Below are 13,788 nucleotides of genomic sequence, written 5' to 3' on the forward strand. Positions count from 1 at the left end.
GGTGAAAATAATTCATAAATGCTAATATCCGTCTTATCAGCATAGTTGATGTGTATATATCACTGTGTTTATTCTCATCTTGGTGGTTTATTTAACCATGACTGTGTTGGTATATGTGTAGGGTATTTAAATATTTTGTTAATATACTCTTAAATGGAAGACAGGTACATAAACAAGTGAACAGTCATTAGACTACATATATGTGTATAAATTAATTAACAGAAGTTTAAGATAATTGAGGTGGAACTAAAAACAATTCTTTAACTTTTCTCCAAAATATTATTTTTCTTAGGTCCCTTCAAAGAATAAGCAAATTAAACATAAACAAATTCTTATGTATATAATATAAAAGATATATCAGCATTTATAATTATAAAATATTTTTTAAATGATAAACAAAAATCATGCCAAGATTCTTTTTTTTTAATTTTTTTAATCTTTATTTATTTTTGAGAGAGAGAGACAGAGTTTGAGCAGGGGAAGAGCAGAGAGGGAGACACAGAATCCAAAGCAGTCTCCAGGCCCCGAGCTGTCAGCACAGAGCCTGACCCTGTGCTCAAACTCACAAACCTTGAGATCATGACCTGAGCTGAAGTCGGATGCTCAACCGACTAAGCTGCCGAGGTGCCCCATGCCAAGATTCTTTTAAAAACTCAGGTCGGGGTGCCTGGGTAGCTCTGTTGTTTGAGTGTCCGACTTCGGCTCAGGTCGTGATCTCACATCTTGTGAGTTCAAGCCCCACGTCAGGCTCTGTGCTGACAGCTCGGAGCCTGGAGCCTGCTTTGGATTCTGTGTCTCCCTCTCTCTCTGCCCCTCCCCCACTCACACTCAATGTTTCTCTCTCTCTCAAAAATAAACATTAAAAAAATTTTAAAACATAAATAAAAACTCAGGTCATATTACATACTTTGAAGAAAATTTGAGAAGTATGACTAGAAATATCTTGATGATGGGTAAAAAGAGTAAAATAAATTAATTTTTTTAACTTAAATTTTTTTCTTCAGAAGTTCTTTCTCAAAGAGTGTTTAAATTTTGCTGTTATTAATTCATAAATAATTTACATTTAAATTCATCAATGTCTTTAAATCAATAAAGTAAGGATACAAAGCATATGTATCTAGACCCTTTTAATTTTCCTGGTTGTACAAGGCCCATTTTAAACCAGGATTCCCATCATCCAAGGGGTTGTTTTCAGTTTGCAAGAGGACTTCGATGGAATCCTGAACCAAACTAAAGGACTATGGAAGCAAATTCAGAGCTGCAAATCTAGTTCATAATGCTATGTGCTGTTTCTTCAGAGAAATAAGGAAGACCATTGTTTACTAGAAGAAACTCAGACATCTAGTGCAGCAACAAGAGGTGGGCTGGAATGGTGACAGTGCTTACCAGGGTCATTGGCCTGGATGAACCAGAGCTGCAAGTGGGATGCCTGTCTTTTGATTCTCAGAGCAATGCCCTCTCACTTCCCTGTGCTGCTATTATGTTTGCATCTTCACTTTCTCTAAGACCAATTCTTATTATTTTTTTAATATTCCATAATTGAGATATTTACTAGACCTAGGGAGAATCTTTACATAATGATAACAGTTTCAATTCATGAGAGAGAAATAATATTTCTAATTATGTATGCTTCTAAGAACTAAATTACAAAACACATAAAGAAAAACTTGACAGACTACAATATGAACTAAATTCATTTCCATAAGGAAAAACTTAGACACATCTTTGTAATGAATTGGTAGAACAACAGAATTAATTGATCTCTTGCACCTAACAACTGTAATTCAAGTTTCTTTCTTTTTTAATATGAATTTATTGTCAAACTGGTTTCCATACAACACCCAGGGCTCATCCCTACAGGTGCCCTCAATGCCCATCACCCACTTTCCCGGGGGGCGGCCCCCCAGCAACCCTCAGTTTATTCTCAGTTTATAAGAATCTCTTATGGTTTGCCTCCTTCCCTCTCTGTAACTTTTTTTTTTTATCCTTCCCCTGCCCCATGGACTTCTGTTAAGTTTCTCAGGATCCACATAAGAGTGAAAACATATGGTATCTGTCTTTCTCTGTATGACTTATTTTACTTAGCATAATACCCTCCAGATCCATCCATGTTGCTACAAATGGCCATATTTCATTCTTTCTCATCGCCAAGTAGTATTCCATTGTATATATAAACCACAACTTCTTTATCCATTCATCAGTTGAGGGACATTTAGGCTCTTTCCATAATTTGGCTATTGTTGAAAGTGCTGCTATAAACATTGGGGTACAATTGCCCCTATGCATCAGCACTCCTGTATCCCTTGGGTAAATTCCTAGCACTGCTATTACTGGGTCATAGGGTAGTTCTATTTTTAATTTTTTGAGGAACCTCCATACTGTTTTCCAGAGTGGCTGCAACAGTTTGCACTCCCACCAACAGTGCAAGAGGGTTCCTGTTTCTCCACATCTTTGCCAGCATCTAGTCTCCTGATTTGTTCATTTTAGCCACCCTGACTGGCGGGAGATGATATCTGAGTGTGGTTTTGATTTGAATTTCCCTGATGAGGAGTGACGTTGAGCATCTGTTCATGTGCCAGTTAGCCATCTGAATGTCTTCTTTAGAGAAGTGTCTATTCATGTCTTCTGCCCATTTCTTCACTGTATTATTTGTTTTTCGGGTGTGGAGTTTGGTGAGTTCTATATAGATTTTGGATACTAGCCTTTTGTCCAGGATGTCATTTGCAAATATCTTTTCCCATTCTGTCAGTTGCCTTAGGGTTTTGTTGATTTTTTTCCTTTGCAGTGCAGAAGATTTTTATCTTGATATGGTCCCAGTAGTTCATTTGTGCTTGCCTTTGGAGATGTGTCGAATAAGAAATTGCTGTGGCTGAGGTCAGAGAGATTTTTTCCTGCTTTCTCCTCTAGGGTTTTGATGGTTTCCTATCTCACATTCAGGTCCTTCATCCATTTTGAGTTTATTTTTGTGAATGGTGTAGGAAAGTGGTCTAGTTTCATTCTTCTGCATGTTGCTGTCCAATTCTCCCAGCACCATTTGTTAAAGAGACTCTCTTTTTTCCATTGGATACTTTTTCCTGCTTTGTCACAGATTAATTAGCCATACTTTTGTGGGTCCACATCTGGAGTCTCTATTCTATTCCATTGGTCTATGTGTCTGTTTTTGTGCCAATACCCTGCTGTTTTGATGATTACAGCTTTGTACTAGAGGCTAAAGTCTGGGATTGTGATGCCTCCCGCTTTGGTCTTCTTCAATATTACTTTGGCTAGTTGGGATCTTTTGTGGTTCCATACAAATTTTAGAATTGCTTGTTCTAGCTTCGAGAAGAATGCTGGTGCAATTTTGATTGGGATTGCATTGAATGGGTAGATAGCTTTGGGTAGTATTGACATTTTAACAATATTTATTCTTCCAATCCATGAGCACGGAATGTTTTTCCATTTCTTTGTATCTTCTTCAATTTCCTTCATAAGTTTTCTATAGTTTTTAGCATACAGATCTTTTATATCTCTGGTTAGGTTTATTCTTAGGTATTTTATGATTTTTGGTGCAATTGTGAATGGGATCAATTTCTTTATTTGTCTTTCTGTTGCTTCATTATTAGTGTATAAGAATGCAACTGATTTCTGAAAAATTGATTTTGTATCCTGCGACTTTGTTGAATTCATGTATCAGTTCTAGCAGACTTCTGGTGGAGTCTATTGGGTTTTCCATGTATAACATCATGTCATCTGCAAACAGTGAAAGCTTGACTTCATCTTTGCCAATTTTGGTGGAGTCTATTGGGTTTTCCATGTATAATATCATGTCATCTGCAAAAAGTGAAAGCTTGACTTCATCTTTGCCAATTTTGATGCCTTTGATTTCCTTTGGTTGTCTGATTGCTGATATTAGAACTTCCAACACTCTGTTAAACAACAGTGGTAAGAGTGGACATCCCTGTCATGTTCCTGATCTCAGAGGGAAAGCTCTCAGTTTTTCCCCATTGAGGATATTAGCTGTGGGTTTTTCATAAATGGCTTTTATAATATTTAAATGTGTTCCTTCTATCCAGACTTTCTCAAGGGTTTTTATTAAGAAAGGATGCTGAATTTTGTCAAATGCTTTTTCTGCCTCCATTGACAGGATGATATGGTTCTTATCTTTTCTTTTATTAATGTGATGTATCACATTGATTGGCTTGTGAATATTGAACCAGGCCTGAAGCCCAGGAATGAATGCCACTTGATCGTGGTGAGTAATTCTTTTTATATGCTGTTGAATTAGATTTGCTAGTATCTTATTGAGAATTTTTGCATCCATATTCATCAGGGATATTGGCCTGTAGTTGTCTTTTTTTTGCTGGGTCTCTTTCTGGTTTGGGAATCAAAGTAATTCTGGCTTCATAGAATGAGTCTGGAAGTTTTCCTTCCCTTTCTATTTTTTGGAACAGCTTGAGAAGGATAGGTATGATCTCTGCTTTAAATGTCTGGTAGAATTCCCCAGGGAAGCCATCTGGTCCTGGACTCTTATTTGTTGGGAGATTTTTGATAACTGATTCAATTTCTTCGCTGGTTATGAGTCTGTTCAAATTTTCTATTTCTTCTCGTTTGAGTTTTGGAAGTGTGTGGGAGTTCAGGAATTTGTCCATTTCTTCCAGGTTGTCCAGTTTCTTGGAATATAATTTTTCATTATATTCCCTGATAATTGGTTGTATTTCTGAGGGATTGGTTGTAATAGTTCCGTTTTCATTCATGATTTTATCTATTTGGGTCATCTCCCTTTTCTTTTTGAGAAGCCTGGCTGGAGGTTTATCAATTTTGTTTATTTTTTCAAAACACCAACTCTTGGTTTCATTGATCTGCTCTACAGTTTTTTTGTATTCTATAGTGTTTATTTATGCTCTGATCTTTATTATTTCTCTTCTTTTGCTGGGTTTGGGGTGTCTTTGCTGTTCTGCTTCTATTTCCTTTAGGTGTGCTGTTAGATTTTGTATTTGGGATTTTTCTTGTTTCTTGAGATAGGCTTGGATTTCAGTGTATTTTCCTCTCAGGACTGCCTATGCTGCATCCCAAAGCATTTGGATTGTCGCATTTTCATTTTCATTTGTTTCCATATATTTTTTAATTTCTTCTCTAATTGCTTGGTTGACCCATTCAGTCTTTAGTAGGATGTTCTTTAACCTCCATGCGTTTGGAGGTTTTCCAGACTTTTTCCTGTGGTTGATTTAAAGTTTCATAGCATTGTGATCTGAAAGTGTGCATGGTATGATCTCAATTCTTGTATACTTATTGAGGGCTGTTTTGTGACCCAGTATGTGATCTATCTTGGAGAATGTCCCATGTGCACTCGAGAAGAAAGTATATTCTGTTCTTTTTGGATGCAGAGTTCTAAATATATCTGTCAAGTCCATCTGATCCAATATATCATTCAGGGTCATTGTTTCTTTACTGATTCTCTGTCTAGATGATCTATCCATTGTTGTAAGTAGAGTATTAATGTCCCCTGTAGTTACCACATTTTATCCATAAGGTTGCTTATGTTTGTGATTGTTTTATATATTTGGGTCCATCCGAATTTTGTGCATAGACATTTATAATTGTTAGGTCTTCCTGATGGATAGACCCTGTAATTATTATATAATGCCCTTCTTCATCTCTTGTTATAGCCTTCAATTTAATCTAGTCTGTCTGATGTATGGCTACTTTAGCTTTCTTTTGACTTCCAGTAGCATGATAGATAGTTCTTCATCTCCTCACTTTCAATCTGAAGGTATCCTCAGGTCTAAAATGAGTCTCTTGTAGGCAGCAAATAGATGGGTCTTGTTTTTTTATCCATTCTGATACTCTATGTCTTTTGGTTGGAGCAATTAGTCCATTTACATTCAGTGTTATTATTGAAAGATATGGGTTTAGAGTCATTGTGTTATTTGTAGGTTTCATGCTTGTAGTGATGTCTCTGGTACTCTGTGGTCCTTGCAACATTTCACTCACAGAAACCCCCTTAGGATCTCTTGTAGGGCTGATTTAGTGGTGATGAATTCCTTCAGTTTTTCTTTGTTTGGGTAAACCTTTATCTCTCCTTCTATTCTGAATGACAGACTTGCTGGATAAAGGATTCTTGGCTGCATATTTTTCCTGTTCATCACATTGAAGATTTCCTGCCATTCCTTTCAGGCCTGCCAAGTTTCAGTGCATAGGTCTGCTACTACTCTTATGTGTCTACCTTTGTAAGTTAGAGCCTGTTTATCCCTAGCTGCTTTCAGAATTTTCTCGTTATCCTTGTATTTTGCTAGTTCACTATGATATGTCATGCAGAAGATCCATTCAAGCTATGTCTGAAGGGAGTTCTCTATGCCTCTTGGATTTCAATTCCTTTATCCTTCCCCAGATCAGGGAAGTTCTCAACTATGATTTGTTCAAGTATACCTTCAGCCCCTTTCTCTCTCTTCTTCTTCCAGAATACCTACAATATGGATATTTTTCTGTTTGATTACATCACTTAGTTCTGTAATTCTCCCCTCATACTCCTGGATTTTTTTAATCTTTTCCCAGCTTCCTCTTTTTCCATAATTTAATCTTTGAATTTACCTATTCTGTCCTCTGCCTCTTCAATCCGTGCTATGGCCACCTCCATTTTATTTTGCACCTCGTTTATAGCATTTTTTAGTCCCTCATGACTATTTCTTACTCCCTTGATCTCTGTAGCAATAGGTTCTTTACTTTCCTCTATGTTTTTTTCAAGCCCAGCGATTAATTTTATGACTATTATTCTAAATTCTTGTTCTGTTATATTGCTTAAATCAGTTTGATCAATTTGTTAGTTGTCACTACTTTGTGTAATTTCTTTTGAGGAGAATTTTTCCATTTCATCATTTTGGGTAGTCCCTGAAGTAGCTCCAAACTGCAGGGCACTTCCCTTGTGCTGTCTGGAGAAACTTGTGCTGGTGGGTGGGGCTGCAGTCAGACCCAATGTCTGCCTCCAGCCCACTGCTTGGGCCACAGTCAGACTGGTGTGTACCTTATCTTCCCCTCTCCCAGGGGCAGGACTCACTGTGGAGTGGTGTGGTCCCTGTCTGGGCTGCTTGCACATTTCCAGGCTTGTGGTGCTGCTTCCATGGGATCTGGCCAAGGGCTTATTAGATCAGGTGGATCCACAAGGTGCACAGGGGCAAGATGGGCAGGCTTAGCTAGCCCAGTCCTCAGTGGCCCCCTGAGGGAGGGACTCTGCAGCACCAGGAGGCAGGCAGGCCCATGTGAGGGATGGATCCACATAAGCACAGTGTTGGGCATTTGGGCGGTGCAATCAAGTTCAGTGGCAGGAACTGGTTCCCTTTGGAATTTCGGCTGGGGGATGGGAAAGGGAAATGGTACTTGCCAGCGCCTTTGTTCCCCTGCCAAGCTCTGTCTTTTTGGGACTCAACCACTCACCCTCCTGGCGTCCTCTCACCCTCCCCATTCTCTGAGAGCAGAGCCATTGACTTTTAACATTCCAGATGTTAAGTTCCCCTGGCTGTCAGAACTCATGCAGTCTGGCCCCTCCACTTTTTGCAAGCCAGACTTCGGGGGCTCTGCCTTGCCCGGCAGGCTGCCCCTCTACAGCCCCGGCTCCCTTCTGCCAGTCCGCATAGCACACACCGCCTCTCTGCCCTTCCTACCCTCTTCTGTGGGCCTCTTGTCTATGCTTGGCTCTGGAGAGTCTGTTCTGCTAGTCTTCCAGTGGTTTTCTGGATTATTTAGGGGGATGTGGGTGGAATCTAAGCGATCAGCAGGACGAGGTGAGCCCAGCATCCTTTTATGCCACTGTCTTCCAGCATCCCTCTAAGACCAATTTTTAAAAGTAGCTTTGGGAATAAGTATCAAATATTTAAATGCATGGCATTAGGTGAAAGAAAGGCTAATTGGGGTTTTCCTTATGAGTAAGGATTAGAGACACATGATTGCAAAAGATATGTAGTATAAGGATACAAGGCTATTAAACTCATATTTCTATGCTGATAATCAGAACTCCTGATCTATATCTCATTGTATGATCTTTCAATGAACATTTATTGAGCAAACTACTCTGGAGAAGTGCTGAGCTAATAGCAATAATGATTCTCACTTTTTGAGCAGTTATTGCATGCCAGGCACACTGCTCTGAATATTTTTCATGTATTTATTTAACCCTCAAAAGAATCCCACAAAATCATATTCTTATCTGTATTTTACAGATGAAAAAATAGACACAGATAGACCACATAACTTGCCTAAAGTCTCAAGGTAAGTGGTAGTGCCCGTATTCAAATTGAGACAGACCCAGCTCAGTGAATGGGACAGTCAGTCTCTGCAGAGCTCAGGGGCTGTGAGACAAACTCAGATAATGGGGCTGATGTTTCCAGTTGTGTGTGTGTGCGTGTGTGTGTGTGTGTGTGTATGTGTGTGTGTGTTGGGTGGTAATTTACTGTATTTAACCTTTCTTTGTCAGCCTTGAGGGGATTAAAAATGTTTAAGCATGAATGCCAAAGAGAAAAGAAAGCATTAGCATTTAGATTCTAATGAATCTAATTTTTGAATTGGATTTTTCACTTACAAAATAGGCTTTAAAGGCAGGCACTATTCAGATAGGATATGAAGGGAAGAAAGCTATATTAAGTTCCAGACCAGCTGTCAAGACCAGAGTTCCATGTAAGGGCAACAGGGGACAGACAATCTGCAAGAAATGGAGGAAAGCCCCCATTCTACTCCCAGGTATAGTGGGAATATGATGGTCAAAAGAGGCAGTTGCTGGGCACCTGTGTGGTTCAGTTGGTTAAACCTCTGACTTTGGTTCAGGTCATGATCTCACTGTTCGTGGGTTTGAGCCCTGCATCAGGCCCTGTGCTAACATCTCAGAGCACTTTGGATTCTGTGTCTCCCTCTCTCTCTGCCCCTCTCCTGTTTGCACTCTGTCTTTTCCTCTCTCTCTCTCTCAATAATAATAATAATAAACATTTTTAAAAAAGAGGCAGTTGTATGTTTGAGAGAATTTGGAAATTCTGGGGGCTAGTTGCCCCTGAACGAATCATAGAGCAGAGCAGCATGTTCAGGCAGAGAAAGGGTCTAGTTTGCACTCCTGAGCTCCTCACGCATCTCATGTGGTGGGGATACTAAGTTGAGAGGCAGCTAACAGCAAGAGAGCTAGGGGTAGATTACCTGGAACAGGGCGAAACACACAACAGGGACTTGGAGGAGGCCACAGCTGGTGGAGCTAAGTCAGCAAAAGAGGCTAGTAGGTCTTTCGGAGCTGAGAAAGAGATGAGTGTGAGTTTATTAGCAGCAGGCCCCGGTAGAAGGCCAGCACAGCCTCCCAGCTGGGATAAGAGAGGACCAGAAAGCACTGCGTGTATTGGAGAGCCTTGTACACTCCCCCGTCAGAGGCAGGGCATCCTCCCTCCTTCCGGAAACTCAGAGGCCAACCCAGAGGAGTCAGATGAGGTTTGGAGGGCTGCAAAAAAGAGTCTAAGCAATTATTTCAAAGATAGCATTATCAATGGGCTATTTAAATTACTGGATCAAACTCAGTTTACAAAGCTGGAGTAAATTTGGTTGCTTTATCTCCCAGAGCAAGAGGAGTAGAGGTGGCAGTTCTCAGTCATGAGGAAGTTCAGAAAATCTATAAACAAATTAAAGAAACTACACTTTATCTGCACAACTGAGTTTTGGTAGTCCTCTTTTTTTCTTTTTCAACCCTGCTCTGCATATAAACAGTTAACTACAATAAAGTATGGGAAGTTTTATAGGAGAATGATAAAACAGCATTTCATATGTGTCAGACACTGTCCTAAGAACCCTACTAACTACCTTAAGGCTTACAACATTCCTATGAGTAGTTGCTATTTTTATCATCATTTTGCAGATGAAGACACTGAGACACAGAGAAGTAACTGTCTTAAGATCACACAGTCTATAAGTGGCAGGGCTGGGATTGCACCCAGATGTTCTGGCTCAGGAGTCTATGCTGTTAACCTCCATGTTACATTTTTCATACACAAAGTGTGAAGCAAATACAAAGATGATGTGATGCCCTCTGCCCATTTGCAGCCCAGGCTTCTCAGAGGAAGTGTTGGGACTTGGCTTTATGGGGAAGAAGGGAAGCAAAGAGGGTGAAAAACAGGGAAGGCAAAGGCATCAGATCTTAAAGCAACATGCATTCAGGGAAGAACAATTCAGTAGACTCCTTAACATTCAAAAGGGTAACCTTCTAGAACATTCTGTTTGTGAATATTGTTACTGCCTTTGTAGAACAGTATGCTTTATACCCAAGATGTTTTTTCTTCTAACCAAGATCAAAAAGTTTCTAAGACCTTTGTGCTTTGACTTGACTTCTACCACCATGCTATTTTCTTTCTTTCTTGATCACTTTGCATAAAGAAACAGTTTTTATTACTGTATGAGAATGGGCTTTAACCATGAAACAGTAAAGCACAGTTAACTGGGAATGCTTAGCAGTCAGTTAGGCTCACTCACTAGCTAACTGATCATCAACCTTACACGACTATGATTAAAATTCAAGCCTCAGTAGCGTAGGTCACAAATTGTCAACAGCAGGAAGGTTAAATCTGAGAATGCCATAAGTCTACTGTGTTCTGCAGGCTGGACCATACAGTGTGGAGGAGAGTGGCCTGAAGGGAGCCAGAACTCAGCAGTGGCTAGATCCTGTCAGCTCTCATGTTCCCAGCTCACTACAAGCTGGGAGCCTGAGGGGAAAATGGAATCAGAGAAGAGGTCTTGGAACATTCTTTCAACTTATGAAGTGTTCTGGATAATTTTTCAGTATTTTCCTACATGTGTATTGGCCATTTTTATTTCTTATTTTGTAAATTTTTAGTGTATGTATTTTGTCTTTTTTAAAAATTGACTGTTCATCTTTTTAAACACTTGGCTTTTTTATATACTTAGAATATTAACCAATATATGTTGTAAATTTTTGCTCAGTTGTATTTACCTCTTAAATTTTTAGAAAGTGTTTTTTTATATAAATTTTTAAAATTTTGTGTGGTTAAATCTATACATTTTACTTTATGGTTCTTTCACTTTTTATACTACTAAAAAATTCTTTCTTACTCTCAGTCAGAAAAATAGCCCTATATTTTCTTACATTGGCTTTTTGCTTTCATTACATCCTAGGGGTTAAGAGCCCAGATTCTGAGTCCAAAGAAGGTGAGGCTAACTAACTCCTTACTCTGCCCTCTCTGGCTGTGAGAATTTTCCATCCTTCTGTTTCCCCACTTACTGTGAGCCAGGCACTCAAAACTCCAATGAGAGAAGTACTGTCCCAATCACACTGATGAGAAAATTCATATTTAGAGAGGTGAGATTACAGGTGCAGAGACATCCAGTAAACGGGAACTGAAACTGGGTACCAGTTCCCTGTGCTGTTACTAATTACGCTTGCATTATACCAATTCACACAAAAAATTATCATTTTATTCCTTTACAACATTTAGAATATGGTTCGCTAGCATTTTATATGAGATGTTTGCATCTATCACCAAAAGAAACAATGTTGTGCAGTTTTACTTACAGACCCGTTTCCTAACCTTGGAGTTTAAATGACCTCTTGGCTCTGATGGTATTCAGAACCTATGGTGTCTTCTGAGGACTTAGTTACCACATGTGGCCTGTTTCAAACACATTACTAAATGCTTGGGCTTGGCAGACAATCTCTCTCTACTGAGACCTGCAAAGGAAAGGGGACCAAAGAAAGAATACAATAGATCTTCTGCATAATTAATAGCTCTTAGTCTGTTTTTCTCTCTGTCAGGAATGAAATAAATATGCTGTAAGTAGGTGATAGGAAGATTCCACTCCCCCAGTGTTGCTTGAAACAAGAACTGTCTGTAGATGGTGTGGGTTCAGTTCTGAGTATTTTTTCAAGTTTTCATTTAATTTGATTAGAAACAGCTGGAGAATCAGAATGACTGTGCAACTTCTCCAATGATACAGAGGGAAAGAATGTTCACAGTGACATAACCACAAGTTACCATCCTGGCTTGATCCACACAGGAAAACAATTTGCATTGCTTAAATTACAAACCCCAAACTTCTTGTCCTTCCAGTGTTCATCTTTTATCTGTTCAGATTAATAGTGCCCCCAGGCTGCTGTCACATGTGCTACTTAGTACATTTTGTCTTTTAAATGGATTTCTTAAAGTATTCATATCAACATAAGATTCTTAACAATCAATAGTATTACTTTCATTATTCAATCATGGGCAGAGGGGAGAGAATTTTCTCTACACAGATCAAGGACTCAGATGTTGACCCAACCCTGAAGAAATGTGCTTCTGGGAGAGCAGATTCTGGTTCTGCTGCTAGCTATTCAGCCTCATGGCAGTAACGGGCCTGTGACCTCCCCCAGCCCAAGCCCTTTTCTGGAGGTATTCTTCCCAGGCAGTGGTCCAAACTCTGTCCTCAGATCCTTGATTGAGTCTCAGACTAGTTTCACAGAGAAGTTGGAGGATTTTTTGCTAGCCTTTTCTATTCTTCATTGTATAATGTAGAAAATTAAATCAAAATTTTAAGTGTCAAGCGTCTTGACTCTTGATTTCCGGCTCAGGTCATGCTCTCTTGGTTCATGGGATTGAGCCCCGTGTCAGGCTCTGTGCTGGCAGCACAGCTTTTAACTGGGATGCTATCTCTCCCTTTCTCTGCCCTTCCCCCTGCTCGTGTGCTCTCTCTCTCTCAAAATAAATAAATAAACGTTTTTTAAAAAGACTTAAAAAATAATTTAAAAATTTTTAAGTGTCAACCTTACAGAGCCATTGGCAGAATACATAGTACAATGTCTATATTGTGTTTTAATAAAACAAGTTGCCACATGATGAAAACTAATAACGTTTAGTTTTGAAATGTGAAAATGCAGAAAAGAAAGGCAGTAAAAGAGAAAAAGAAAGTAATCCATAATCTCACTACCTCCAAACAACCACGATTAACATTTTGTTATGTGTTTATCCACATAACAAAATTTTATACTCTCTTTCTCCTTTCTCTGTCCTCCCCCTCTCTCTCATGCAGAGGTCACCTAGTTTATGTTCTCTCACGAGTAGGACACAGAGGTGAAAAAGGAAATGGGCACTATGGGATCCACACACCTGAAAAGTTGTTAGGGTTGACAACTGACCATGGCCTTGGATCTCCACATACCATGTCTTTGCAGCTCCTACTAGACCTAGAATTTTTATCAGCTTACTTCTGAATTATCTACATCTATCTCAGTGGAGGGTAGTTGACAGCCATTTGTAAGCAAGAATGGGATTAAGAATAGAAGCATGTGGAAGGACCAATTTTTCCATGGCTCCTTGGCCTTGGCTAGGCCCCTAGGTACAGCATCTAACCCTACCTTCACCTCTCCAGTGGCTCTTATTATGTTGTATCCAGATAGTTTTAAAATTCTTTTTCTACTGGCGTGCCAGAGACAGTTAAGGCTCACCAGACATTCCATTTGCTCATCAATAATTCCAGCCCTTCTTCAGTTAGGCAAGGCTGTGTGATTAATTCTCCCTTCCCTTGCTGACAAGGAGGACTTGTGTTCTATCCAGATGGTACAGTTCCAAGATGGAATATTGAGGGATTATGTGTCATAAAACCCTTACTGATCCATGTGGAACCCATTGGAAGAGAAAAATAAGTTGTTTTAAGCCCTTAAAACTTTAGGTTTGTTATGGGCGCCTGGGTGGCGTAGTCAGTTAAGCGTCCGACTTCAGCCAGGTCACGATCTCGCGGTCCGTGAGTTCGAGCCCCGCGTCGGGCTCTGGGCTGATGGCTCGGAGCCTGGAGCCTGTTTCCGAT

General features: G+C 39.7%; 1 protein-coding gene across 9 annotated transcripts in view; it reads right to left on the reverse strand.

The window, feature by feature from the left end:
* Positions 1-13,545, reverse strand: part of PSD3 (pleckstrin and Sec7 domain containing 3) — a 746,112-nt gene extending 732,567 nt beyond the window's left edge. For 4 of the 9 annotated variants that reach the window (XR_005797446.1, XM_040496941.1, XM_040496906.1 and 1 more), the window contains exons 1-2: positions 13,430-13,540; positions 11,538-11,677 (exon numbers count right to left, since the gene is read on the reverse strand). The gene's annotated coding sequence lies outside the window, so the exon portion shown is untranslated. Of the gene's footprint in view, positions 1-11,521; positions 11,678-13,429 lie in introns of all 9 variants that reach the window. The other 5 variants (XM_040496884.1, XM_040496672.1, XM_040496810.1 and 2 more) reach the window with 4 other exon arrangements.
* Between the last annotated feature and the right edge of the window lie 243 nt (positions 13,546-13,788).

Source organism: Herpailurus yagouaroundi, unplaced genomic scaffold (genome assembly GCF_014898765.1).
Source record: "Herpailurus yagouaroundi ecotype Mexico unplaced genomic scaffold, PumYag 28, whole genome shotgun sequence".
NCBI classification, from domain to species: Eukaryota; Metazoa; Chordata; class Mammalia; order Carnivora; family Felidae; genus Herpailurus; species Herpailurus yagouaroundi.